Below are 23,663 nucleotides of genomic sequence, written 5' to 3' on the forward strand. Positions count from 1 at the left end.
GTTAGAAAGCTGCCTGGCAGAGAAGGACCTGGGGGTATTGGTTGATAGTCGGCTGAATATGAGCCAGCAGTGTGCTCAGGCGGCCAAGAAGGCCAGCAGCATCCTGGCTTGTATAAGAAACAGCGTGGCCAGCAGGTCCAGGGAAGTGATTGTCCCCCTGTCCTCGGCTCTGGTGAGGCCGCACCTCGAGTACTGCGTTCAGTTTTGGGCCCCTTGCTACAAGAAGGACATGGAGGTGCTCGAGCGAGTCCAGAGAAGGGCTACGAAGCTGGTGAAGGGTCTGGAGAACAAGTCTTACGAGGAGCAGCTGAGGGAGCTGGGACTGTTTAGCCTGGAGAAGAGGAGGCTCAGGGGTGACCTTATCGCACTCTACAGGTACCTCAAGGGAGGCTGTAGCGAGGTGGGGGTTGGTCTATTCTCCCACGTGCCTGGTGACAGGACGAGGGGGAATTGGCTAAAGTTGTGCCAGGGGAGGTTTAGGTTGGATATTAGGAAGAACGTCTTTACTGAACGGGTTGTTAGTCACTGGAATAGGCTGCCCGGGGAAGTGGTTGAGTCACCATCCGTGGAGGTCTTTAAAAGACATTTAGATGTAGAGCTTAGGGATATGGTTTAGTGGAAGATTTGTTAGTGTTAGGTCAGAGGTTGGACTCGGTGATCTTGGAGGTCTCTTCCAACCTAGACTATTCTGTGATTCTGTGCTAACTGCTGCAGTCTGGGCTCAGCCTCTCTGCTGATGGTTTTTTCCACTGGATGATTGTTATCCTTCCTTTTGGATTATATTGGTATTGCCCAGTGTCCAAATATAGAGTAGCACATTGTTTCCTTTCAGTGCTTTTGTATGTAAAATCTGTTAATCTGTTCTGGCACCTGCTTTGGCCCATAGCTGTTGCAACTTTCTGGTGCTGTTTGAAGGGGAAGCCTGTGTACAGTCACAGAAAGCAGAACTGCAGGGGTCTGGCTGCCCAGAGGTGCCCAGGTGCCTTTGGCTGGTGGGACTCTTCTGTCAAAGGATCACAGGAAGACACAGACATGCTGAAGTCATGCTGGTGATGTTGTGGATGGAGCCTGTTTCAAAAGGAAATACTTTCATCCTGGTAGATCAACTACTGGACCAAACAGGTAGGGGATTTCTGAGGTCAATATTTGAATCTTTTAAGAACAGCTACTATGGAGAAGTTGGCCCTAAGGATGGCAAGGGGATTAGCATCCCTGGTTCTAACCAGGGAGGTGAGAAGACTCAGCAGCAGGTATCCAAGATATAGGTAACTCCACAAAACCATAGAGGCAGTTCTGCTCCGTTCTGTACTGTTGAGTAACCAGTACTCAGCTCTCTGCCCCACAGGAGTTACAGGTGGCTCACACAGCCTTCAGCAGTGGAGCAAACAGCCTCCAACACCTCCAGTGGTACTGAAAAGAGATGCTGCCTTGGAAGCTGTGAGGGAAGGAAGGAGTTGGCAGCCAGCTCTGTCTGCCATAGGCAGAGCTGCCTGGTACAACCCATCTCCTGCCATCTCCTGCGGTCAGCTCCAGCTTGGGCCAATCCATGGCTGTGAGAAAGACCAGTGCAAAAGGCAGGGCTGTCTGCTATCCTACTTCATAAAATTTCCTTGCTCAGAATTCAGCAAATGTTGAACATCTAATCTTGATTCAAGCCAGGGGGAGTCTTGCAGCTCCAAAGTAACTAAATAGAGAGACCATCCTTTTCAGAGCAATGTGAGTAACCTGCTGGATGGTGTTGGGGAGGGCAAAACCTCAATTTCCCACAGTGAGTGATGACATAATTACATCATAACTGACAAAGCTGCTGCTTTTAGGAGGATAAATTTCCCAAGGGCAATACTAAGATGACAAGCTTTCAGTTCTGATGTGCCATTTGATGTTTCTCCTTGTGTTGATTTTTATAGCAGTTTCTGTGGAAAAAGTAGCTGCTCAGTAAAATTAATGTGGCAGAATCAGACCCTAAGATGGGGTCTAGGATTTCATCAGTGAGCTTTTCACATATTTGAAGAATTATATTCATGCTAGGACAGACCATTTATCAACTACCAATTTGCTTCCCAGCCCACGTGATGAAAACTTCACCCAGGGATCCTTGCACAAAAATACTTCTTTCTAATACAGATTATCTATGATCAATTATCACAAGAGATCTCCAAATATAGATTGGGTTAAGATATAAGCCCAAAAATTTATACCCAGCAACCCTTAATGGCTGTGCATATGCAGCCTCCTTGCTCTGTGACCCAGGAGAATGGCTTCTTAATATTTCTCTTAAAGACTTAGTGTTTTTGTTGGGTTTCCTGTAAATTCACAGAGTTTCATTTGCAGCCAAATTGCAACAAAAACCACATAATGATTAGGAAGCCTTGCACGTAGATACAGCAAATGCAGTCACAAGATTGCTAAATAGAAATCGCTCTATATTTAAATGCTCATGAGCTGTCAGCTGTTCCTTTGTTTGGATTATTATAGACACATATAAAACATTTGATTGAATGCTCAAGTTTTCACCATCCAGAATCCAGACGGATGTCTGACAAAATAACAAACACTCCCCACTCCACCCCTCCTCAAAATCACCTTCCTGCTTTGGCTGAATTTCTCCCTGTATTGAAGCCAGTATTTCATGGACTAAATTGGACAAAGCAAGCAAACAATCTTCCTTGCATTGATTTCCAAATCAAATAATTGTTAATCACATCAATACTCCCAGCCAATTCAACAGCCTCCGAGGCCACCTTTCCGTCTCAAACAAGCTCCTCTGCATGGATGCCACAGACCCCTCTGTGTGTGCTGAGATGTGCTATTAATTATTGCTGGAAACATTCAGGTCTGATTCCCTCACCTCTTCTTTCTCTTCTCCTCCCCCTCACACAGCAAGGAAGAAACAGAAATCTTGCTCTGCCTGACACTGGATTTCTGACCTCTCTCGGTGATGTTAAGGAGCAGCTGCCCTGTGCTAAAACACAGATGTTGTGCCTCACCAGCTTGCCTGTAAGCAACTGCAATACCTCAGTCTCCAGGAAGCATGGCAGATACTTCACAGTGGAGAGCCACTAATTTCTGGGGCTAAACTGCTATTTTGTGGTACAGGTCTCAGAGGATTTGAGCACCTGCCTCCTTGCTGAGCTGACTGTAAACCAGAAGCCCGATCCTGCAGACATGGACCAAGGGATTGATTCCAAAGCCACGGGCATCTCTTTATGTTCAGTGAGACACCTCTCATGCTTTACATTAAGGCAGAGCCGTGCTTTGGGAAGGTGGACGGCGGCACGAGCAGCATCAGTGTGGGCAGCACGGGGGGGGCAAGTGAGTCAGCTCCTATCCCATGGCAGGTCTGCCTGAGGTATGAGCTCTCCTGTGGCAATGGACAGCTCCTTCCCTCCTTTGCCAAAGAGACTGCAGCAAGAAAGAAAAGTTGATGGACTCAAACTTGGGCACTTCCAACAACAACCCCAGCAATGCGCACACACACACAGAGGAGCCTGTCTGAGACTGATGAGGCTGATGGTCAGTCTGAAGAGGGGATGGGGGACCACACTTGGCCACCGAGATTCTTCCTGCTAGTGAGGCACAGCTCACCAGAGCGCTGTGTGCACGTGGGCACAGCAGGTTGGAAGCGCATATGCTGCCCATTCAACATGTAATAAATTTACCCTGTCAATAAGGAAGACTTTGGGATTGCATCTATAGCATCTCTTAGGAAGGGCAAATTAATTAAAAGCATGAACTAATTAACCTCCCTGCTCTTTGCCTGCTCCTCTGGAAGGGCAGTGATGCTCACCCCGCTGCACACTACTGCCCTGGTTTTGCTGATCCCCATGCACTGCTCCGGGGTGGCTGGGGTCGGAGGGATCTACTCCATCGTGAGGCCAGTGATGGCTGATGGTGCTGTCTGTAAAAGTGTTCTCTTTGCCACAGTTGTCCGTGGTCTGGCTTCAGAATGGCCTGAAATCAGCCTCTGGAATGTAGAGTGGGGCCACCAGCTGAGGCTGAGGCTGGCATGGGATTTTGAAAGGTCTAGAGATGCCCTGGAGATGGCAACGAGTTGAGGCAGAGAGAGCTCTAGAAAGAGACACCAGCTTCTCTTGAGATGGTGAAGCTTAATTTAGGGAGTGCTGTGTAACAGACAGCCCTCTGAACTACCCTTTAGCAGTGTGGCTTTGCGTAGCCTTAGACAAGCTTTAGCCAAGGGTGAAGAAATTGGGGCTAACTTCAGATCTGCCCAGCTTATCCTGCCAAAAACTGCTGCACTGCTTCCTCTGCAGACGGCAGAGGATGTGCACGGCCTGCTGGGGGCATCGTCAGGTTCTCTGGTGGCTGCACAGTCAGCTCATGTTGGTGCTACAGGTGGCTCTCCCCGTGAGAGCTACTCTGTATTCTCTTGCTGTCACATTTTCCTATCTGTTCACTGTATACTAAATTGCGTGTTCTTTGATAATAAAGGTTTTCTCCTTCAAATGTTCCTGTTTGCACAGCAGCTTCTGTATTATGATATTTTCTCCTCTGAATAATCATTTTCATAATGTGAAACTGAAAAGAGACCCCAAGCAGCTACCATGAAGAAAGGAAGATTCTCACAGAACAAATCGCCACAGTTTCAGTTAAATTTCCCTGTAAATGCCTGTTACTTCTGCAGCTTCCTGGGAAGGCAGCACAAGGAGAATTATCCTGCTCTGGTTTTACCTGCTGACCGTACCAAACAGTTTCCTCAGCATGCTGTCAGGTGGTGGTGTGGAGCTGATGCAGTCGCTGTTTTCTGTTTAATAGAGCTGATATTCAAATCAAATGATGTCCCTTGTCACAGGTGTAATTTCATCCTTCTACAGCACTTGCCAGGAACAATGTAATGACCTCATTGTTAGATACTGTGCTTGGCTCATTGCTTTAAAAGGTGTTAGCACTTCATTCGCAATAGGTTTGGTGGCTTAAACAGTCTAGGTGCTGAATTTTTAGTGGTAACAATAAGGTATTTTATTTGTATTTGAAGGAGGAGCAGGAGGTACAAGTGTCTTGTGAGAAAGCTTGTCTGTGTGAGACCAAGTCCAGCTTTGCAGCCCTGATGGACCATGCCAGCACCCTTTTTTCAGGTGACTGAAAATGCCATAGTTACTGCAGGTGATTTGTCCTTTAGTGAAGTTATGGAAAATACTTTGGGGGCTCTGGCAGCACGTGGGTGAGTTTTCCCTTCAGAGAGTCCGGCCAGCAACAGGGTCTAATCTCAGCGCAATGGGAGAAAAATCCTGCCTGTGCTGGAAGCGTCTTTAAATCAGTGACAGGGATGTTTCCTGGGAGGGTGCTAAATAGACATGGCTCTAATGTGTGTAATTAACAGTGAAATTGAAACCCGAGCAAGTGTCCCATAATTATCCTGCGAGGACTGCTCAGAAAAATAAATAAATAAATAAATAAAGTTGAGAGGCTTCGCAGCATTCCCATACTGCAGCTGGGATCTGGGCTTCCCCCTTGGCAGGACTCCCTGGTGGTGTGTGGGGAGGGAAGGCAAAGTTTGAAGGGAGGGACATTTGAGAGTATCTCGAGAGGGGAGGGGAGGGGAGGGGAGGGGAGGGGAGGAAAGGAAAGGAAAGGAAAGGAAAGGAAAGGAAAGGAAAGGAAAGATTTTATTTTTAAAGCCATACACACAAGATTCAGCTTCGTCTGAAACTGGAAATTGTCTCACAGCAACATATGCTAATTCATGAGATTAATTTCCTTCATTGAAATGTGCAGTAGAGTAATTTCACCCTACTTTTGAATGCAAATGTAGCCTGGTTGCAGTAGGTTGCATTTTAGTGTTACAGAGGGGTTGGCTCCCCTGGTCAGGGAGTTGGCACCAACAGGGCTGGGGGTCTCCTGGACACCTGGGGGCTGCAGCAAGGGTACAGCGTGACTTAGAGTTCCCTTCCTGTTTTGTTCCTTGGTTGAGCTGCTTTGTGCAACTTGCAGCAGTCTAATACTCCCAAAGCAGAGGCCTATAAAGGCATAGCCAATATCTGGTATATTTTCACTTTGATTTAGATGAGCAATTAACAAATAGGGGGATTTGCTTCTATTATGATTTGCAATTTGAATTAATGATTCTTCCAGCAAAAATAAGCTACCCCAATAATAACATCTTTATAACCCTGAGGCTTTTGTTTGGGCTGTTTATGGAAATGCTGCATCACAACCATCAGTACTGAACTTGTACTGAGCATCGTAAGCATTGAAAGAAAAAGAGGAATGGGAACAGAGAACGGAGAGGGAGAGGGCGAGTTAAAATGGAGTTTGGCGTCCCCCCCCCTCCCCATTATATTGATTCTTAAAAATTGTTTTGATAACTTTAATCTCCTTAAAATAGACTTGCCTGTGTATTTATATGTGGTGTTCTCTCTGTGCGAGGCTAATGACTGCCTGAAATCATTCACTGAAAGGAATTGTTTGGATGTCTCTCCATATACGTTAAAAGGTGATGGGGTGTAAGATTTTAGTTATTGTTCAGCTCATATCTGGAACTGACTCCAGCCAGTGTCTGCCACAAGTCAATAGCCTCACTCTGTAATCCACCTGCATCTTTTCCTTTTCTGAGCTTGTTCTGTCTGGCTTTATATTGCTGGGCGGTGCGGTCACAAGAGGAATCGTGCAAGAGTGCGAGCATTCTGTTTTGAGGTAGGAAGCTGGTGTGAGGAATTAAAGCTCCTGTTGTGACAGAGATGGCAACAAAAGCAGAAAACTTCCTTGTGCAGGAGGAAAAACTGTCTTTGTGATAACTGAGACATTCAGAGGTGACACCTGGCTATCGATTGATGGGTTTCACACTAATTTCCAAAGTGGTGGTAATGTCAGCCTAGTTCAGTTCTTGCCCAGGGCTGTGTGGCGATGTTGCTTCGCACCGCTGCTGGCTGGCGGTGTTTGTTCCCACCTATGCTTTAGTGTAATGGACACAGAAAGTACAGCAAGTAGAAAATCCTTTATTGATGGCCTCCTCTCCCATTTCCAGATCCTGGGGGCTTTATTGTTGCTGATCGCATACGCCAAGGAAAACCAAGCATATTTCCTGCGGGAAGGAGCCGCCAGTGCCTCGCTGTCTGCCAGGCAGTGGGATCTGTGCCCTCACCAATGCCAATTCCCTGCCACGAAATGTCATCGTTGCAACCTCCACCACCTGGTAGGAGCCAACAGGCTGTGGCTGCACCGTCTGTGGGTGCTTAGGCTAAGCAGGCAGCTCGAGATGATAAGCTGCACTTAAGACCGATATCAGTAAATTACAAGAAAATCTCTCAACCTTAAAATTGCATATGGTAAAAAGCTCCCATTTGCAGATATCACTGTCTAACAGACCAAACCATCTCTGGAGTTTAAGAATAAACCTGGCATACACTGGTGGGACTGGTTATGGGGTGGGGAAAGGTGGGGAGACTGGGACAAAATAGAGGAGCTGTTATTAAAGGAATGGCATCTTAGCAAACATGGTCTTACTCTTAATTTCTCAGTACTTAAGTCACAGTTCAGCTTCCTGCCATTATTAGAGCAATTAAAATGCAATGACTTTTTCACATTTGTTTCAATTCTTGAATAATTAAAGCCACTTTACATCAAGGGTGATCCATAAAGGAAGGCATTTTGCATGTGAAAAGCTGTAAAAGGTGGAAGATGGGGTATGGGCAGTCAGCAGAGAGCAACTGAGACTGGCAATGCTACAGTGAGCTGCCTCCTTTGCACAGCTCTACAGGATCATGGAAAGAGGCCAACTGCTGGATTTCAGTGCTTTATCTTGATTAAACGGCTGTTTCAATTTGGTATTCACTCCTTTCATATTTGTAATCACTTTAAGATTTTCATTTTATAGTATTCACTTATTTAACTGCTTGTTTCCTGCCAAGTCTAAAAAAAAGAAAGGCTTTTCCTTCCCTGCTCCTTTCAGAGCTGCAATAAAGGCAAGAGTTTACACAAAATTACTTCTATATTTAAAGGTTCCTGATGTAAATCTCTGGTTGCTTGAAACAGTCAGAGCTTATAGCTATGGCAGAGAAGTATTAAAGCCCTTTGTGAGTGCCTCCCCTCCCCAGATGCTCAGGAAGATTTTGGGGATTGCTCTGATTCCTTTTCAGGTGTGTGCTGAATGGTTTCTACCATTATTGTCCCCTTAGCAAAACTAGTGAAATGCTTTAGGATCCTCTGACACAAAGGCATTGAACCGTCTGAGATACAAGTATCAAAGGTCTAACAGGCAGCCTCTTGTGGCCACACCTTTCCCAGCCAAGGCAAACTCAGAGATCACCACTAGGAAAGATTCCTGCACACGCAAATGTTATCTCTCAGGTCACCTAGGATGTAGTTTTAAGCCTAACAGCTAGACCAGACCCATGCAGCTCATCTTGCCCCTCCCCAGAATTGCACCATGTTCAAAACTGGGTTTAACTACTGCATTTTGAGTTTGTGAATACAGTCTTAGAGAAACGTATTATGAAACACTTTTCCTTTTTTGTTCTGCACTGCTAACTGGTTTTAGTACAGATAGGGAAGGGAAAGGCAGGCAGACAGGCCAAACAGTGCACTTGTAGGAAAATCAAAGTGGTCCACAGACCTGGCTGGGTACAAAAAATTACTGAAGGAGAAGGCAGTTGTGGCACAGGTCTGCAGTAGGTAATCCACAGACAGTAGGGGTTAATCCAGACAGTGGGGGTGCTACAGCTTCCTATTGCCTGCACTCAGTCACAGAGCTGTAGGGTGGGTTTTACTAGACCAGTTCCTAGTGTATGTGGGTATGAGGGTCTACCAGGGTGGTGGGGAAGTAACTGCCCAAAGAAACCTATGGTCTCGTGCTAGATAGGCTGCTTGATCAAATAAGGGACAGATAATACAAGGAGAAATCTAAAATCTACAGAAAGAGTAGTCCAGCTAGAAATGCTAGGGTCCAAGGGCTCCTTACAATGTTTGGGTTTTTCCCTTTCAAAAAGCAGTAATGCATTTATGGCCCTGATGGTCTCTGAGAGCTGGCAAACTCTCCCAGTCCTTTGTATGGATTTTCTTTAGACATCTAAGTCTCAGTGATATGAATCAATCATATGTGAGCAGCTCTGTAAAAATCTCACATCCTTTCCGCTATGTTTCACCCATCATTCCCTTCTCCCATCCATAGAAAAGCCAACTTCAGTCTTCATTCATAATTGGTACAGAAAACAAGTTTGATGTTTGAAAAGAAAGCTTCCATAATTTCTCCGTAGCCTCAACCCTCTCTCCATCCCTCCAAATATCCAGTTTCAGACCAGATTTGGTAATAAGAGATGTCTGGCAAGAAGATACTGGTTCTCATGAGGTTTCTGACATTGCTGGAAACAGCACCTTTTGTCATAACCGAAAAACCTCGTGGAGTGTGTTTGAGCAGAAAAACCTTCTGAGACTTACAGAGTTGGAAGAGTTGAATGGCCAAGCAAAATCTTGACTATTTATTGAAGCAGCACAGTCACCTCTTGCTTAGAGGAGACATCATCTCTTCATCTCCATTTCACACAGCTCTGCTCCCTGCCAGTTCTTTTCCAGTTGTGCAGAGTGGCACAAGGGTTCGTTACATCAGACCCACAGGAAACTGTAACCTGTGCTTTATACCATGTGTAGGCCACAGGGGTTGCTAATGAGAAGACCGATGTTTAAAGTGTCTGTGGGATTTCAAGGATGTTTGGATTTAGGGACAGAAGTTCTGGATTTTGATGTCTCTTTCTGGCACTGTAAGCAACACAAAAAACATGCACACACTGTAGCATCTCCAAATCTGGGTGACCTCAGTGTCACTTGTAACCATTAATGAATTCCCCAACCTTTCTGCACACTGGAGATTTGACTTTGCTGTGCTTTTTGAGCCAGGGAGTAAAGGTAAAGAGCAGATAAATGCAGAGGTTTGCATTTGACTAAGCAGCAGAGTGATCTGAGCCCAGTCCTGCCCCAAAGGAGGCAGTGTACCTGCAGCCCTGCGGGCTCTGAGCATGACGAACAGAAAAGGAGATGCCGTGAGTAAAGGCAGTCCCACTGCTGTGGCAATGCCAGGCATCTGGGTGAATATCGGAGCAAAGCTTTTTTTTTTTTTTTTTTTTTTTTTAATATTAAAATATTAAATTAAATTAAAATATTAAATTGAATTATTTTTTTAATTATTAAAATATTAAAATTAAGGCTAGCTGATGCCTTTGCTTGGTTTCATGGGACCCACTGGCAGAGGTGCAGGTAATTGCCTTACCAATTGTCATCATCACAAGCAATACAATACTGTATTCACTGCCTGCTTTTACAATGAAGCCAAGTTTTATCCTGCCTGGTTTTACACTGAAACCATAATTCTGTCCTCTATACCACTGTTACTGCAGGGCGTGGAGCTTCTCGAGGTCACAGAACGGGGTGGCATTTCCTTGCAGGCTGCCATGCACTGGACCTGCTGCACTGCAACAGGAGTAAGGGACCACAGGAGGAGGGTGGAAAATTACCTGCCAAGTCATTTGGATTTCGTACAAGGGGTCTCTGCCCAGTTCCCTCCACTGCAGAAGTTTCCTCTGAACACGTATTCCTGCAGCTTGTAGCTGATTCTACTTGCTTTCCCTCCTGCAATTCCTCCTGTCCTTGAATTTGATCGAACCGAGTAGTAAGCAGCATGGTATTCAGGGCTTGGAAGATATAATTTTGTGAGCTACGCTCTGAGAAATTAAAAGAGTTGACCTCCCCATTTCTCTCCTCACCCTTCACCCCCCAGCCCCTAACATGCAGTAAGGGTTGGGTTTGAGAGTTGCTGAATTTTTATTATCTTATGCAATTTTTCTCTGCAGATTGATTTCTGTGAAGCACCTCGGGGTATTTACTAACATAAACATTGCTCCAGTGGCACAGGCTGTTTGTTTACATCGATAGGAGGAAAAGACCCCTTATTACTGATATTTTGACTTCCCTCAAGCCTTTCCCTGGGAGCCAGCACGTAGGCAATATTGATACCTGCTTGCTTAATTTAGGGCCAATTTTCTATATAGATGGATGTGATGATGCATAAATAATACACCACTTTGCTGCATGGATTATTTATTCCTGCCTTCATTGGCATGCATAGCACACAGGCAGACTGAAAGCTTCTCTGGATGGGTATTGTCAGATAACTTGCCAGGTTGTTCCCTAGAGAATATCATCAGACACGCAGAGCTGGAGTTTTTAAAGTCCTTTTATTTCATCCTTTCAATGCACTCCGTGCTGGTACAGCAAAGCGCAGGCTGAATCAGCACTCCCATTAAAATTCCTTATTTTGGGGAGTTTGTAAGTTGCCAGTGAAAAGAAAAAGAGCCGGACATGACTGCAGGAGCTGAGCTCCAGAGATGAAGACATTTGCACAAAATTTTAAAAAGCACACAAAGAAGAATGACAAATGCTCTTTGTATAAAGCAAATCATTGTTCCAGGTGGCTGTCTGGCTGCAGAAGGTGGGCACTGTAGGAATCCCGCTGTTTAATTTGGAGGATTTGGCCATCTGTGTGGGATGTCCTCCTGCCTGCCCTGACCCAGGCTGGGCTCGCTGCATTCGGGTGCAGCTGAGGGCTGGCTGGAGGGCTTGGGCATGGCACGGGCAGCAGTGGACGTCCTTCGCTTCCCAGACGGCTCTTGAGCTCCAGGGGGAAACAAATGCCTGGACAGCTTGTTTGCTGTGGTGCTTATCATAATGCATAATATATTCTACTTAAATAGATTATGAAAGGCCCAGTTCTCCCATTAATTGCAAAATCCTCAAGAACTTCATTATGAGCTGGCCTTAAATGTACATTTTAGAGTCTTAATCACTTGATATGCCATATGCCATTCCCCTAATCTAATAGTGTGAGCAAAACCCACTCCTGAGTACTTTATGTTGAACTAGATTTACAGTTGATAGCAAATAATATTCAGTTCTTCCCTACTGCTGAGAAGGAACCTCTGCATTTTTTTTTTCCTGTGGAAATACATTATTAAATCTGCTGAAATGAGGAGTGAAAGGGATTGAACTTAGAAATGTGTGCTGTAAGTTTGGATACTAGGTACTGCCCTGCTCTTACTCTGAGGTCAGTCCTGGTGTTTTCTGAAAATGGGGAATAGTGACTACCCTCATGTATCTGCCTGCAGAATACTGGCTTGTATAATTAGCACATATTAAATTTGCATTAGGTTTATAGTTTACGGCAGTGCCTCACTGGCTGCATAATGCATGGAAGGATGCTCAGCATCCAGATGCTGGAGTGGCCCATGCTTTGGAAAGCTAATGTAAGTACAGGGATTTTCCTCAGCCAACTGCATGGTGTTTGCTGTTTCAGATCAGTGAAAGCCTACCTCTTCTCCCAACACCTAAACACCTACAGATGACAAAGGAACACACTATTGATTTGATTTTTTTCCTGTTTTTAATGTTTGTTATTACATTTTGTAAAAATACAAGTGAGCCTGAGAGGCTTAGCTGAAGCAAGCCTATTACCCAGAGGAAATTATAGTTTTCCTAAAAGAAAAAAAAAAAAAAAAAAAAAAAAAGGTATTTTGTTAAATGAGATTTCTATGGGTGGTCTGCTATATATTTTTTAATATTATTTATTTGGTTAGTAATTAATTGCCAGGCTAAGCTGTAATAATAAAACCAGCATGGTAATAAGATAATGAGTGCTGATGGGTAGTGGGTGTAAATTTAATTGAGTGATGGGGCTGGCCTTGCAAGAGTAAGGTGTCCTAGTTCATGGGCAGAAAAGGCTAAGAAAAATAAATATGTAAAGTGTAAAAGTCAAGTAGAATGCTGTAGTATTTTGAGCCTATTTTCCTCTGCATGGTGTCCACCAACATGCTGCAGTCCTGTGCCGGCAGCCCTGGAGAGATGAGCAGGTGTGAAGGCGAGTGGTGGGGTTAAGCTGGTGGGTTCTGCATCTCAGTGGGAGGCAACTGGTGTGATTTCAGCAGCACTTTCAGCATTTGAGAAATGTGAGCATTTCAGGGTATGCTCACACACTGCTTGGTTTTGGATGAGTACACATGGGGAGGGCTGGGAGCGACTAGTCAGGGGGAGGGATGGGAGTACTGGCTGCATTCTTCTTTTTAGGCCCACAAATTCTGCATCCAAGTTTGATGATCAGGCTCCCTCCGCTGCCAGCAGAAGCAGGCAAACTGTTGTTATGGGGAGTTCAGAGCATCCCGCCTGGTTTCTGCTCTGAATCACACTGTGGACTGTGGAGGCTTGGGCAACCAAATGTATGTGTCAGACACGAAGGGTCTGAATAAACCCCACAGTTAACAAGTGTCTTCTTGGGCTGTATGCATCACAGCTTGGGAAAAAGCTGCTCTGGTTGTTCTTGCCTTCCCTCATCCTCCGTGACTCAGAGCTCCTAACTAGATCAGTGTGAGGAAGTTAAAGCAGTCCCCAGAGCTGGCCAGGTTTTCCCACCCACCCCAAACCTCTCTGGCAGGCAACTGTAGCCCTGCTAGCAACAGAAGAAGCTAGCTAGTTAGTGTGTCAGACCAGTGACTGCTGTCACACACAGCCTAGATGAAAAATACCTTCTGTGTTTGTCAGGAGCTGACTTTACACAGGAGTGCTGCTTGCTGTGAAGCTGCTTGGCTCCTTTTAACAATGTGGAGCAAACCCCACGATCTCTGAGTGTTGCCCAGTGCTACAGCACCCACCAGCGGTGTCCCGGCTCCCAGCCTCGCCTGTGGTGCTGCCCTGGTTCAGGTGGTGGAGGTCTGTGCGTGGTGGTAACCGCACCAAGGAGCAATGGGAATGTGGCTAAAGCACCACTGCAAAAGTATTCATTGTTTCAGAATTGTAAAATCTAGGAAAAAATCCAAGATCAAACAGAAAAATGCATTAGAAACATCATTAAACATTATCTCTTGCAAAGCACTCAAGTTTTGATGCACAGGAATAAAGGCTTCTTGTACAGCCTGGACTGTTATGGCAGCGCTTTCAGCTCCCTGTCAGTTATCTGCTCACATGCAGCTCTGTGTAGTTTTCCTTGTTTTCCCTCAAATTAGTGTGCCCAGGATGACAAACAGCTGTTAAGGACTAGGGCTGTGTAAGGAGGAGGACTGAGCTGGTTTGCCAAGGACGTGTCCTCTGGCCAAGGGGCTGCAGAAGGGTGGCAGCCAGGGGACCAGGGGGCCTTCTTTTCCTTACAGCACCCCTGTAACAACCACATTTTTTTTTTTCACAGTGAAATAGTAAAAGTCTGACAGCATGTTTGCACAGAGGATGCAAATAGAGGACCAAGTATGCTAGGATGAATACTTCATGCCCACTCCAACCTCCCTGTCTTCTCCCATGGCCCCAGCAGGGCAGAGCGATGCCCAGGGCCTTGGTGTGGCTGAAGGCTGAGGTGGGCTCAGCTGCGGGAGCTGGGGGTATCACCAGCCCCTCACCGGCAGTGGCTGCAGCTAGCCCATGTTGCAGGGATGCGGTGAGTCGCTAGTCACAGCCTGTGGCAGCAGGGTGCCCTCAGGGACTGGCTGAATGAGGCTCAGCCCCCAGCAGGAGTCAAGAGCAGGAGACTCGTGCGATTATGTGCCAAAATGGATGTGGGCAAGATGCCTAGCGTGAGGTAGGGAGGCTTGAGAAATTGCTTGAGATGTGCAGCCAGCCCTGGCACATCTCTTAAATGAGAACCATCTTTTTTTTTTTTTTTTTTTTTTTTTTTTTTTTTTTTCTGGGTTAATCTATCATACTTGAAAAATTCCAAAAGGCTGTATCTTTCCCCCTAACTATCTTTATCATTTTAATTTAAAAGCTTTTTAAAATTATTACCCAAATAAATGATAAGTAGTAACAGGGTAAACTGCTCTGAGCTCTCCATTAGTGCAAACAATGCAAAGACTGTGTTCTATTTACAGAAAATTAATGAATGTAAAAAAGATGAACTGCGTGTCATTTTGGTGATTGTAAGTTGTTTTTCATGCAATGAGGTTTGCAGTTTCATACATTAAATTCTGGGACAAAAGAAACATCTCTGCAATATTAGTATTTGTAATATATGATTGTATGTGAAAGGAAGAGAAATAACATTTATTTTATTTAATGAAGACTAATGAAGTTGTTCTGATCTTTCCATTACAGTTTGAACAAGTTTTTCTAATCAGGAAGATCCTCCTTTCTGAGAGCTAATTTTTCATTTTAAGCATCTAAAATGCCAGCAGAATAGTGAAATGAAAAAGCAGTATTATAGGATGCTAGAAATTTTCCAGCTCTAATGGGAAATTGATGCGATTCAGGGTTTTTGTTTAGGTTAAAAGAAAAAAGCTCAGGCTGCCTTAGAAAAGTTTGCTTTTCTATTGGTGCTTTATTGATTAGATAAACATGGCAGATACAAGTCCTACAAGTCCTACGAGGAGCGGCTGAAGGAGCTGGGCTTATTCAGCCTGGAGAAGAGGAGGCTCAGGGGCGACCTTATCGCTCTCTACAGATACCTTAAAGGAGGCTGTAGAGAGGTGGGGGTTGGCCTGTTCTCCCACGTGCCTGGTGACAGGACGAGGGGGAATGGGCTAAAGTTGTGCCAGGGGAGTTTTAGGTTAGATGTTAGGAAGAGCTTCTTTACTGAAAGGGTTGTGAGGCATTGGAACAGGCTGCCCAGGGAGGTGGTGGAGTCACCATCCCTGGAAGTCTTCAAAAGACGTTTAGATGTAGAGCTTAGGGATATGGTTTAGTGGGGACTGTTAGTGTTAGGTTAGAGGTTGGACTCGATGATCTTGAGGTCTCTTCCAACCTAGAAATTCTGTGATTCTGTGATACAGGCAGAGAATTTAGCTGGATGGAAAAAGTGGTCTGTTTCCTTAATCTGGTCAGGGCAGGATACTGTGCAGTTTAAAATAAAGGACAGGGTGTTGAGGGATATAGAGACTGAAAGATGTAATCACTACAGGTCCTCCTGAGGCACTGAAGTCAGCACCAATGTTCTTTGAAAAGTACCCTTGGTTCTTCAAGCCGAGGTTAAGTCTGTAAATATTGGAAAGCAATTAGGACCAAATTTGGGGAGGATATTTATCTTTCAATTCACAAAGCAGCATGGCTGAAGGGACCCAGATGTTTTAAGGATGATGGGGAGGTCATGGACCTGGACAACTGTGTACATGGTGTTAATATGTAGAAAGGCATTGACAATCCCTTTGGTGTGGACATCTAAACAAGTTCATAGGCAGCAGGGCTGAAGCTCCTTAAGTGGGGAAATAATTTAAATCTGGGCAAATGAGCCAGCAAAAGAAATGCGGAGGAAGGGAAAAATGAGAGCTCTGCCCTTCTGTCAGCACCTGCAACTACGCTCCTGGAAACACTGTGGAAATGCCCAGAGAGTCCTTGCTTGCTACTGGGGCTCTTCTGTGTGGACCTCTCCCATATTCCTCCATAAACTGCTGTGTTTCAGATCATGTGCAACAGCATTGCTTCCAGAAGGAAAACGAAAAAAGGAAGAAAAAAAAAAAAAAAGGTAGAACAGTTTCCCAGAATTGTGTTATCTTAATTTCTGTCATATTATATCTTATGCTGTGTTGGTGCTGCTACATAAATCTGCTGTCTAACACCTTCTCATACCATTATTGTGTTGTTGAGCTTTCAACATTTCTCACACCTGACAGTTTCTTAGAATGTATCAATTATTTTCCTACCTGTGTTCATGGTTTTGCTGTCATCTGGGGAAAAAAAAAAAAAAAAAAAAGGAGGGGGGGGAGAAAAAGAAAGGATTGATTTTACTTTTGGTTTAAATTTAAGAACTATTCATTTATAGCCTTTATATAAGCACAAATATGATAACTACCAAAGACAATGGTGAAGTCTGAACTGGGGAACTGCCACTTTCAGACTTGCAGGTGCGAAGCAGAAGCAGGACAACAAACTCACATTGAAAATAATAGGAAAACAACACTGCCTGTTATTGCCATTTCTAACTACATTGATGCACTGAAGCATACATATACACCCATGGATACAGACAAAATGTTTCTGTCCTATAATATTTTATTGCTGTACAGTGGGTAAAATTTCCAGGCATCAGTTTCCAGCCAGAAACGACTGGCTTCTCCCATTTGCTCTTTTGTTCCATTGCAATTTGATTTGATTTTATAGAACCTTTGCTATATGCCTTGTGTCCCAGCAGCTTTTAATTTGCCTGCTCTCAGCATTATATACCATCTCTCTTCCAGCTTAACACTGGAATGAAACACAGGAGGTGGCAGGTCAGCGAGACCTTCATGGCACCTCTTGCTGTCCCTTGTTTTTCTGGAAAGGCACCATGTCATGTAATAACAGGTTCTTGTCATGCTTACTCAGGAATCCTGATGTCTCACCAGCCTTTGAAACAAACAAATAAACAAAAAACCCACCAACACAACAAAAACTAAGGCTTCTTCTCCCCCTATTTACTTTGTGCTTTCCCTCAGCAGTGTTACCCACACATCTACTTGACTTCTTTTTTGCCCTTACACACATAAAATAGAAAGCTGGCAATTTTAATAAGTACAGACTTTGCTGCCTAATTGAGATTAACACAGACAAATTATTAGCACAGGAGCTGAACCTCGGTGGCTTTCAGGAATTGCTCATCTCTCTTTGCTGGGTCAGGTTTTGATTAGTTATTTTAACACTTCCATATTTGCAGTGCAACGTCATGGGACAGACCTACTTATGCCGTCCTGCCCTTCAAGGAAGCCTGAGAGAGAGAAAAAAGCATGAACACACTCTCCATTTGTCTCCCTTGGGTTTACATCCTTTGACAGACTCTGGTGATAGCCAGAACTGCGGCCTTGTGCTGTCAGGAACCATTGCGACCCAGGCCCTTCCTCGTGCCTGCTTGGGTGATGCTAGAGGCCTGCTGACCTTGCTGCCCTCTGGGTAAAATGTTGCCATAAAATGACTCCAGAGGAATTAGATAATACACTAATTTTACAGTGGTTACCACCACCAGGAACCTTTGGCAAGTCACACTTGCCCCTGCCCTGGCCATCCCCAGAAACTCAAGGGGGTTTCTAGAAGATCTGCCCCACCGACCACGAGTGGTGCATTATTATTTCTTTTTCACACTGAAGCTGTTCACAGGTGGTGAGGGGTGACCATGCTCTCCCTCATAAAGCTCCAGGTGCGGGGCCCTAGGCGGAGCAGCACTGTGACCTCTAGGCCGCACTGTGTTCCCCGCAGGCCTCTTGGCCTCAGCCTTGCTGCAGCCTCCAGTGGCTGGAGGCCAGGGCCCTGGGGAGCAGGATGGGCACTGGGAGAGCTCTGGCTGGCACCACTGCTCCCCAGGCTGCTGGGCCCAGGGCGGGAAGAAATGGGAACCAGGGGGAAACACGGGAATGATTTACGTGCCTTTGGTTTTTGCACAAATCTTGCCCTAAAAAGGGCAGAGCTGTCACTCCATTTGGCAACATCAGCAAATAATTATGTAAAGGAAAACATCACTGTACTTTTGACTTTGTTGCTTGTCGTATCGGTCGGAGACCGATAGATGGACCACTTGGACTACGTAAGGTAGTCACAAGGGGGGTACTGCGCAAAGCTGGAAGGGCTCCTCTGGCTCCAGCTAAGCTTGTTATTTTTTCCCCTAATAATAGAGTGAGAATTGGAGAAAGGAGAGAGAAAATTAGCAGGAGAAAAAGCTGCTCCTCTTTGTTGAATAGACAGTTTAATTTATTCCTGAGCACAATGTACCTGAAGAATGATAAGAAACAACTTTGATATCATGTTAATAAATAAAAACGAGGTTACATAACCTAATTTTCTCTGGGTCTTACAGCAGTTTCTATTTTATCAGCTTTCATTTAGCCAGAGCAAAATTAATAAGATGGGAAAAATCAGGCTACCTGGAATACTACAAGATTTCTTAAAAAGAAAGGAATGTGTCTCATTATTTTGTGTGCAGGTTGCTGCCTGGCACCTCAGGAGGGCTCATCTACAGGAGAAGCTGGTGTTGGCCAAGTAACACCAGGGATGGTTCTGAGGTCCAATGGTGGAGCTGGCCCCCTGATCTACGGGCTGGTGTGGGGGCTGTGGCTTGGACATGGGGACAGCAGGGGTAGGAAAAACGTCCCTGGTAACCCAGTCTTGCCGCAGGGCAAACTCCATGCTCCCAACCACTGCAACCTCTCCCAGCCCCGGTGAGCTCAAATCATGCCCTCAGCTCCCACCAATATGCTGGGTCTCCTTTCACTCTCATGCTCCTACACTGTGCAGGTTTGGGCAGCTTCCCTGCCATTTTTGTCTCTGCAGATGCTGCAGGTGCAGCCCCCAGAACTGGTCCCTGCTGGCAGGTGGCTGGCAGTCCCTGGGCTGCAGGGACTGCACCTTTCCTGCAGCACATGGGCACACTGAAGAGCCTGGAAAAGTGACTGGGATTTTTTTTTTTTTTTTCTTTTTCTTTTTCTTTGTGAAGCTTGCCAGAGCATGCTTGTGGTCATTCAGGTGAATAGAAGGACTACATGCAGCAGCATTGAAGAAAGATGCTGTAACTGCCTGTTCCTCCCATAGGAAACGTGATAAATCATGGTAAGAGTCCAAGATTTCAAAGGCAGCTGATTAAAATGGATTAAACTGATTTGCTCTATGTGAGACCACAACAAGCCCTTTAGTTTTAATTTCCTCTCATGCACCCATCTGGTTACCCAGGAACAAATAGTAAGGAGACAAGAAAGCAAAAGATTAAATAAGCGTTTTTTTTTTGTTTTGTTTTAATTTACAGATTTCTGTTCTGTTTCATTTAGAAATGGACCAATACTACAGCTGCAGCTAGAGGAGATTATTACACCTACATGCCTCTCTTCCTTGAAGTGTCTGACCTTCACAAGCCAGAACACAAAGCCATCAGTCTGACACCAGCTGAAGGTGGCTTCAGGCATGGCTTCAGCATTTTGGCTCTGGATGTGTTTTAACATCACTCTGGAAGGACCAGGGGATACAAGGGTTTAGATGTAAAATTCCCTGTAAAGAGCATTGGTAGTTAATTGTTTTTTTTTTTGTTGTTGTTGTTGTCTCTTGTCACACTGCAAGTGGGGGTGTACATGTAGAAAAAAAAAAAAAAACACAAAACAACAACAACAAACAACAAAAACCTGTAAGAAATCTGCATTTGCAGCAGTTTTACTTTTGATAAGTACAACTAACACTAACCCAACGAGGAAGGTGTCATTGCCTTCTGATTAACTGGAGGGTGAGGGCAAGGGGGAATTACATTAATGCAGAAGCAGCCTGCAAAGTTGCTGCGGGCTACAATAAAATCTTTTGCACTAGAATTTTCTGAGAGACTTAAATGATCCAGTGGAAGGTGGAAGGTCTCACACACTTCAGCTTCTACTCATGTGTTGTGCTTTTCTGCCCTTCTCCTTGGGCTGAGCTTAAAGGCTCCCGGTGACAAGAAGCCCTGATGTCATGGATGCCTGGGAGCTGGCTTGGCTCCTCCAGACTACAATACCCACCTGCCAGCCACTAGTCCCAGGGCTCAAATAACTTGCAATCGTCTAACATGGAGCTAAGTCTCTTATTTTACATGTTGTAACCATGCAGCTGGAAGCAAACATATATGCAAATTGCACATCAATAAACAGTGACTAATGCAACCTGATTCCTAATGCAAACTGTCTTTCTTATCCCATTCTAGCACTCCACGGAAACTGTTCTGGGGTGAAGTGGGGGGGACTTTTCACCATGTATGTTAAATACAGGCTGCAACTTCAGCTGAACTCAGTGTTGGGACATTGGAACTGGAGAAATGCCCCATGGACATTCTTGAATCAACAAGATTTGAGCCAAACAAGACTTCAGGGTATCATAGTCACAGCCCTGAGTCACACAGGGAACAAGGTCCGTCTCTGTACCTTACACTATGTGGTGGGTATAGCAACTAAAGAAGTTATAACTCTCCTGATATAACCTAATAATTTATCACAGCCTTTCATCCCCAGCAGCTACCTAATACAGAACACAGTGGGAGTCCTCTTTGTAAGGACAAAATAAAAAGACTGCTCACTGCCATGCAAGTGTCCAATTGTAGTCATCTTTCTTCTGCACTGGTGTTGCATTCAGCCTCTCTCTCCCTCTCCACTTATCTCCCACCTCAGCCAAGTTATTAAGTATTGCCCTTCACTTCCATTTATCCATGTGTTAAATCCCAGGGGTGGTTACATCTTCCTGGGAGGCACAGTGCTTCCAGAAGACCCTTAGTCCGGTGCCTCAATGTACATGGCCAGGAAGGTAAAGAAACAGGAGCTGAGTAGCTGCTTATCCTGTAGTCTGCAGTATGAGCTCTACCTATCCACTGAGTGACTCACACTGTTAGGAGACTAATTAAGCAGAGGAATACCTCCGTGTGTATTATAAATAGCCCAAAGGAGGACATAGCCTATTTCAGGACAAAGTCAAAGGAAGAGCTTGATCATTGTCATTGGCAGCTTAAATCAGCTGATGTGACTTTGCCCAGGGATGGATCAAAGAGGAGTACAGGAATAGCTGCGAAGAGAAACTCCTTGTCTTGGGTGCTTCGCTGGTGGTTCTCCTTTGCTGCTGTCTTACCTGACTTCAACTCCAGCCTGGCATCAATAACGCAATGTCAGCATGTTAGCCAACATGCTGTGAATAAGCTGTGGCCAAGATACTTCAGATCATGTATGTTTAATCTTGGGGCAATGGATTTGGATGGTGTACAAGGGAGTAGCCTTTTTCGCCACTGCAGCCAAATTTATCAGGGGCTGTGAATTGATCTGAGCCACTGGATGACACAAGTATGGCCCTGCTGTTGGCAAACAGAAGTGGAGAAACATCAATAGCAGGTCTCTTTTGGAAAAAAAAAACCTTAACACTCCCCCCCATCCCCCTTCCTCCCCCCACCCTACTGTTAGCCTGGAGATATTAAATGAGAATTTTTCTATTTTTGTGTGCTTTTAACCTTAGCTGTGAGCTGTTTCTTCAGCTTTGAGGGTTGATTGCCTTCCCAATTCAACTTAAGCTGGCAGAATATCTTTGTACAGGCCGTTACAACCACCACTCATCTAAATTACATAATTTGCATTGATTTGATTAATACAAAGAGTTTTTATCCATTTAGAACAGATTTTCTGTTGCTGTTGTGCACACACTTGGGGACAAAGTGATGTCAGGCTTTCTTCTGCCTTCCAGACATCTCTATCCCCACTGTGGGGCTCACGTGTCAGTGCAGCACGTCAGATCACAGGAAGGTACATGACTATGCAATCACCTTGATACAATTCAGGGTGTTTCTGTGCATTTTCCACCCACAAGCAATCATTCCAATAATGTTATATTTTCTTAGCATGCTTGCTACTTTTCTCCTATTGATAAGATGAAATATAAATACCTGTTGCTGTGACTTAATCGCTAGACAAATATTAAACTGGAATTCATCATCTCATCAACCTATGGGCTGTAAAGTAGTAATACAACAAATTGAAGTCTTTTCCTCCAAAGTGAAGCCTTTTGGGTCCCAAGTGGAACCCTCCCACCTTTGCTTCAGCATCACTTTTCCACACATTTTATCCACAGTTAGTGGATAAAAAAGTAGGAAATTATACTTGATTGTATCAGTGAAAGAGGGTTGAAATAAGAAAGCAATTTTTTTAAAAACGATAGGGATATTTTCTATTACAGATGGAAGGTGGAACTGAAAACTGTGGAAAGCCAGATCAAATGCCATACAGATAGATTCACTCAGTGATTAATTAGTTTTTCAGGAAAAAAAAAATCAAATAAACTGTGTTTTTCACTGTTTCTTTTGCTAGATCCCATATTATGCTCTTGGCAATCCCAAGGGGAAGTCTCTGCTGCTGTCTGTCACAATCTACTTTGTTCTCTTGCCCTCTGTTCAGTCCCAGGCTGCTTCTGCCTAACAAGAGTGCAAAGAGATGATAACAAAAAACCTCACTGCCTATGGGAACAGCTATCATTATGGGACACGATCACTTTAGCTTGTATTACACTCTGTATTGAGGTGGCAAGACTATTGCTGTTCAGTTCTTTGCACTGTAATCTGCATTGCTCGGTGATGATAGGACAAAATAAGTTACTCCTTCTCGCTCATTAAAAATATCTTGTGTCTGGAAGGGAGCTAGGAAAGAAGGGGTAGAGAGAAAGTGCCATTATGAGCATGAATCACCTCTCTGATCTGGCTTGGTTTCATCCTAGCCTGTGGAGTAGAAAATGTTTTGACTGGCTGCAGCAGAGCCAGAATTCAATAGCTTTTAATTACCATCAGTCATTATATACGTTTGTTACATAGCCAGCATAAGAAAAACTCAATAAAATTCTTGTTTCATGAAGCTATGGGAGCTCTGGAGCATAAATAAATGGTGTCAGACCTCATGGCACATGACATATGTTCTTAAGGGGGAAACAATTCATATTTAACTACTGTAGCAGTAACAGTGCTTTTATTTTAGACACCCACTGCACACTAACACTAACCCACTGCGCAGACCTGACACGCAGAGCTGGCACACACCCGTGTGCCATCAAACCTGCCACTGTGCTGGATGCCATGTCTCGACTCTGCTCATCGCTTGGTTGCAATGAGAAAGAGTGACCAAGACAGAAATGCAAATGATATAACACTCAGAGAATAAACAATGTCTTCAATTATGTTTGTTTGAATGAATTTGGGAGTAAAATCTGCAAGAAGTGTGGTGCTGCTGGCCCTCCTGTGGAAGAAGGAATGGCGAGGCGGC

General features: G+C 44.7%; 1 long non-coding RNA gene across 1 annotated transcript in view; it reads left to right on the top strand.

Moving 5' to 3' along the window:
* The window catches only part of LOC118173942, a 36,516-nt gene extending 16,618 nt beyond the window's left edge, over positions 1-19,898 (top strand). Inside the window, exon 3 of the long non-coding RNA XR_004754458.1 lies at positions 19,695-19,898. This is a non-coding gene — a long non-coding RNA (uncharacterized LOC118173942). The remainder of the gene's footprint in view (positions 1-19,694) is intronic.
* The last annotated feature ends 3,765 nt before the right edge of the window (positions 19,899-23,663 follow it).

The sequence above is a fragment of the Oxyura jamaicensis genome, chromosome 13, assembly GCF_011077185.1.
Source record: "Oxyura jamaicensis isolate SHBP4307 breed ruddy duck chromosome 13, BPBGC_Ojam_1.0, whole genome shotgun sequence".
Taxonomy (NCBI): domain Eukaryota; kingdom Metazoa; phylum Chordata; class Aves; order Anseriformes; family Anatidae; genus Oxyura; species Oxyura jamaicensis.